At 41.3% G+C, this 6,297-nt stretch overlaps 1 long non-coding RNA gene across 1 annotated transcript in view; it reads left to right on the forward strand.

Moving 5' to 3' along the window:
- Nucleotides 1-5,048, forward strand: part of LOC125887431 (uncharacterized) — a 70,632-nt gene extending 65,584 nt beyond the window's left edge. The window contains exon 3 of the long non-coding RNA XR_007449170.1: nt 5,021-5,048. This is a non-coding gene — a long non-coding RNA (uncharacterized LOC125887431). The remainder of the gene's footprint in view (nt 1-5,020) is intronic.
- Nucleotides 5,049-6,297: the final 1,249 nt, after the last annotated feature.

Below are 6,297 nucleotides of genomic sequence, written 5' to 3' on the forward strand. Positions count from 1 at the left end.
AGTGAGATAAGAGAACGAAAAGCGCTTGGTCTGAAGATAAAACACAAGCCCGTGCTGGATGACTTGGCTGGTGTAACCAGAAACAGGAAGGTCCTCTGAGATGTCGCAAGCACGCCGGAGGAGATGAGCATCTGGAGTGTGTTTGTACAGTGACAAGAGAAATTTAAAAAAAAAAACCCTCAGGCAACAGTAAAATTAAGTTGTTAACCACAGTAGCACCAGCAAGACGGACAGAGAAATGTTCTGCTGGTTCACAAGTGTGTCATCAGCTGTGCTGGGCTGACGGGTTTGGGTCAGACAGTCAAGCCAAGCCAGAGGTCTTGAAACGGTCTGTTGGTCCACCGCTTTGGTCCAGAAATATCTCAACAACTAAGACATGGATAGCCATGAAATTCTGAACACAAAAGGTCCCAGATGATTAATCCTGCCAACTTTGGTGATTATCTGACCTCTCCTGTAGCGCCACCATGAGGTCAATATTCGTGTTTTAGTGCAATTTCTCTTTAACTTTTACCACAGTTTTCTTGCAGTGAGCTACAGAAACCTGTGAATTTGGTAAACAACTACAAACTCCTGCAAACACACTGCAGCTGATCCTGGGAATGCTTCTTTCAAAATCACATTTTCATCCAGAATATTTGTTTTTTTAATTCAACTTGTATCAATTGTTTTTACATCCAAAGGATACAAGACGCAACAGAAAACCTGTGACCAACAGACCGTACTGATACTGACTAGTCTCTCTCACACCCAAATTTTCATTTCACGTAAGCAAGAAATATCAGAATTGCACGAGCTGATTTTTATGCTTTTTACTGAGAGCATGTTCGTGCTTCTGAGAACTTGTCCCTGTTTTTAACAAATATTTGATTGTTGGACTCCAGACAGGATAAATAGCAGCTCCAGATGACTTCCTGTACAGTCTCCTGTGGTTTCCTTTATTATTTGAAGGCTCATAATCGTCTGTCTCTTCCACCGCTGTCTAAAAGGGCATGAGTGTGATTTAATGTCACTTCCATAAAGCTTGGGGGACTGATGAGTGGTTTAAAAAAGACTAAAAACAAAGTCATTTAAAGATTAAGTAAAGGCAATTAGGCAAAACTCCATCTGCTGAGGGAGAATGTGGTTTCAGTTGCATTTGAGCAGTAGCCACTGACCCAAATTAAAATGTTTATCTCCATAACCTGAAACCATATGAGCTCACATGTGACTGTAAAGCTTGATGGATCCTTTCTTTCTCCTCAGATTGACTCATCTGTACTTTAATTTTAAAATCCAGGAGGAAATTATGTGTTTTCCAGCGTCATCAGTCTCTGCTTACAGAGACCAGGAAGTGGAGCTCATTTGAATGTTTTTATTTTTCCATCTGAGCTGGTTTTAGAGGTGAGACACGCTATCCATCCAGATCATCAATCGTCGGTGTTTAGACCTCGTTAATTGTTTGTGTACAGAGGTGGTAAATGTTTATCTGCGTCCCCTCCCGGCCTGTAATCAGCAGCAGCAGATGAAGCTGATGGAGAGGCAGCAGAGAGGTGATGAAGAGCTGATAAACAGCCAATCAGAGCGGCAGTCTGAAGCTAACCACAGGTCAGTCTGAACTACTGTTCAGTCATTCAACAGTCTGAGTTTTAAAGAGGACCCTCTCTGCTCATTTTCAGGTTCATACTTGTATTTAAGGTTTCTACTAAAACATGTTTACATGCTTTGAAGTCCATCAGAGACTTTACTCTCCTCATACTGTCTGTGCTGGAGCACCTGGATCCACCCTCTGACCCTTTCTCTTTAAAGGGAAATTTCGGTTTATTTATTTCTCCTATCGTCCTAAATTTGTTTCACGTGACTAGTGACATAGAAATAATAGTTAGCATGTTAGCTGTTAGCCTAGATACAGCCGGGGCGCATAGTAGCGTCAGACCTGTTAAAACGTAAGTGAACGGGCAACCTTCAAGTGCAAAGTTAGTCCACTAAACAAGCTTTTTTTCCACAAAGACCGCCTCATATCGTTAGGATAAATGTCAGAGAACATATAGAAAACGATATGTAAACATGTTGTCTTACCTTACCGGTGTGCTGCCATGTTTGTTTACCATTTAGCTCTGCTCTGCTATATCTCTGTAGCTCTAGATAAAGCCCAGCTGGATACTACTCCAGGTGGAGGTGTCTCGTCCTCGGTCACATCCAGACCTTGAAAATAAGGCTGCAACCGGTCCCATTCCTTGCAACAGAGGCATTCCTCTTCTGTGGGCACTGGGGCACAGCATTCACAGGTACACCACCAATCTCCAGAGCTACGCAGCCTTGCAGCAGCCATTCCTCCTCTCTCGTCCTCTACCTGTTGCGCCGTTCTTCAATTTCACGAAGCTCTTCGTCAGTGTATTCTGGCTCAAATAAATAAGGGCGGCCATCAAACTCTGCAAAATCAAATTCCTCCTCCACAAAGTCTGGCAAAAAGTCAGCCATTATTCTATAAATCTTTCATAAAATAAATGAATGAACTTTTCAGGCGACTGTCCGGTTCTGCCTTCCAGCTGTTGCTGCTTGTTCTTTGGAAGCGCGTTTTAACAGGTCTGACGCTACTATGCGCCCCGGCTGTATCTAGGCTAACGGCTAACATGCTAACTATTATTTTTATGTCACTAGTCACTTGAAACAAATTTAGGACGATAGGAGACAGGTTGAAATAAACCAAAATTTCCCTTTAAGCGGTCTTCAGTACCTCTGCATCTTTGCATCATTATTGCAGCCGGTGAAGGACTGGAACAGAGAATAGAGCCACTTTGTTCTGTTAAAAATCACCAATAAAAGTTTATAAACAGAACTGGACATGTTCCAGCAGGAATATGCTCCGAAACCGAGGAGAAAATTAACATTGGCAACCAAGATAACATGTTTCCCTGACGTTAGCATGTAGCTACATGTAGCAGTGTATGAAATGTAAACACTCAGAGCGTAGAGCAGGTAGCGCGCCTGGAGCAAATGACCACATGAAAAAATCTGTTTCATTTTGTCTCAGAAGTAGAAAAGACTTTAGAAACAGAATGTTCAGAACAGTGACGTCTGAGGTTTTTGCTCACATGGTTATTTTTCCATACGTTTACCCCGTGAATTGAAAATCAAGCCACATTTTATATGAACATCAGACAGTGTAACCTTTCATAGATATATGACAGAAACAAAGATAAACATAATTGGTCCCTTTATTTAACTTGGTTAAATTCAGTATAGAGGCAGATTTTGTTACAAAACACTGTAGAGCACCAAATGTAGATTAATCCGCCGCTGCATATAGTCCCCAACAAATGCATTGTTTCCTCATGTTTGGGTAGCATTCGTTAAAAGCTACAGTGCCTGGCTGTTTCAGGAAATTACTGAGACATAAAAACAAAAAGAAGAAAGACACTATGCCTGCGTTCTGAATCACATACTTTCAGTATGCACTGCAGCTGCCCTTACAAAGCACATATTGTTGCATGGGGTATGTATACAGTTGGAACAAAGGACTTTCTGTGGCGTGCAGTTTGAAGTACAAAAAACAAATGTGCGATTTGGAAGGCACCAGATCTTGATGTTATCTCTTAATCTTAACTTAAAGACACAAAAAAACACCATTCACTGAGCTCACCAGAGACAGAGTCAGCCCACAAATCTCTGCTTTTACTTTTAAGTTATATCTGTATATTGTAGATTGATTGATTGATTGATTGATTGATTGATTGATTGATTGATTATAGTCACTGTGGCTTCTGTTTGCCGTCAGTAAGCTGTCCTTCCAGTCGATGTGACTTATCTTCCACTGTGCAGAGGATTGTGGGTCAGAACAGCCTGCAAGCATGCTGGCCTGCACACTGCAAACTAACAGTTGTAGACTGTATAGATAATGGAGGTAATTAATGTGAAGTCACCTGCTGGTTTGTGGACTCTCGTTTTGAAGCTTCAAAAGCGACCATAGGTTGGACCTGTGGAGGAGTGAGGGGTGGATCTAAATCGTAGACTGTAGAGAAGCCTTAACAGCCTGTCACTCAAAAGGCCCCGCCCTTAAATATGCATTACTTTAAGCATTAATTAAATGTGAAGGGGTGAGTTATATACACAATTAATCCTCTATGCAGCTGACATGAATGTTAAAATTAGCTAGCTTGTTTATTTCTGCTGTAAAGCTGGTCATTTAAACACTGGGGTCTACGGGGATTTATTCTGTTTTGGAGCCTCAAGTGGACATTTGATGAACTGCAGTTTGTGGCACTTCTGCCCTGGCTTCATTTTTCAGCCTCGGAGGTTACCACTTGGACTGCATGGAGACAGACTTCCTATACTGCATTTAAAAAACTATGTATTGGGACTAAATCACGACTAAAAAAATTTCTGGCAAACTAACTAATATGGTATTATGGGTATTGGAATGCACTGTAAATATCTATGGATTTGCATCTTTATTACGAACAAATGGACTTGAAGCTGAGACCAACAGATATGAGGATTTCTGTCAACATTTGATGACAAAAAGAAGATTCTACAACAAAGCCACACTCGTCCTTTGATGGGCTACAATACGCAAAGACATAATTTGAACTCTTTGTCTTGTAACTTGCAGATCACTGCTTTGATTTCTAAGAAAGTGAAAATGTTCTCCGACAGACTCGTCAGTTTGAGAGAAAAACATGAAACTGGTGTTGAGTCTTTTCCAGCTTTGGAGCAGAAGAGCTGAACATCCTGAGTGACTGCTGACACTGAACTAAAGCTGATTATGGTTATTAGCTAAAGTACAGGAGCTCACTGATGTCTGTGGGCTGTGAAATTACAGGTGTTAGGTTTCTGTATGTTTAAGACATATTGAATGATGAATGAATGATGAGTTTATTTTTTAAAGTGGATATAGAATACAGTGTTTGAGACGGTGAGCTCTTTAAATGTGGTTGTGTAAAAACAGTTGAAGGAAACAAACTGTGTCTTTGGAGAGTCATACTGTTTTCTGATTTCACTTTCAGTGACAACATAATTTTCTCTGTTCTCACACTCTCAGGTTTGTGTTTAGAAAACGGAGGAGAAACAGACGCTGACAGGAAACTGAGAGGACTGTGAATGTGCAGATGCTGAGGCCGCTCACTTCCTCGGCTGTCGGTCATCATAATACAGTAATAACACCAACAGAGTCACGCTGTCAGAGTTACTCAGCTGAGTCAGCTTCAGCTCGGCCAAAGTCACATTTAATCTTGAGGAGGTTTGAGAGCCGTGAAATCTGGATCAAACGTTCATTGTCCACAGAGGATGAATCTTAATGACTCTGATGATCCTCTGACGTTTCATCTTCAGCACCACCAAAAGGTCCAAATATGAGCTGTTTAAATATTTCAACACAGGATGCATTTTAGGTCAAGTCAGTTATACTTATATAGTTATACTTTGGCTTCAAAGGGCTTCACAGTCTGTACTACACTCTGTCCTTTCACTCCCCAAAAATAACCTTTAACAGGAAACAAGACTAAAAATCTGTTCATGACAATACAAAAATATTTTAAAACATTGCAGATAAAAGTTGGGAACCTGCCTGTCTCACCAACATCAAGTATGAATTGTCACATTATGTTTTGAGCTACTGGCATGAGACTCACTTCGGCATTTCAGTTTTCTTGCTCTCACTGACACATAGAGAAGGTAAGATACTCACAAACACGATGCCTCACACACACATGCAGACTGCTCTCTCCTGAGCAATAGTGTGAGCAGGTGAGGTGATTGTTTTTGTATCTGCAGGGCTCCAGACCAAGTCTATTAAGTCGCATTTTGCAACCATGGAGCACCAGCGCAACTAGCAAATATTATTAATATATGAACTGGAGAGCTGTTAGTGTTTCAAGCTCACAGAAAATCAATGCCCACGTTTAACTTTCTGCTGTCGTCTAACTAATGACTCTCTCGGATGAAAGTCGGTATTTGTTGGACCCATTCACCACCCCTCCCTCCTGCCCCACTTGGACATTTGCTGCCTTAACTTTCATCCTTGTCCCACCATGTTTCCCTTTGACACCACCGGGCGCCATTATAGTTTAATAACAGCTCCTGGCCACGCATAATGGCGACATTAAAGAGTGCCTTTTTCGTTAGTCTCTGACGCTGTAAGTCACTGCCCAAGCGCCAGATTTCAGTGACTTCGGAGTGAGACCGGACTTGTTTTTTCTATGTTCTAAAGAAGCAATAAACGTATATATCTTACTGTGTAATGACGAAAACTCTGTCTGTGTGTTCCATGTTTTTCTCCTCACTGACTTGGTCAATCCATGTGAAATTTGGCACAGTGGT

Source organism: Epinephelus fuscoguttatus, linkage group LG4, assembly GCF_011397635.1.
Source record: "Epinephelus fuscoguttatus linkage group LG4, E.fuscoguttatus.final_Chr_v1".
Lineage (NCBI taxonomy): Eukaryota > Metazoa > Chordata > Actinopteri > Perciformes > Serranidae > Epinephelus > Epinephelus fuscoguttatus.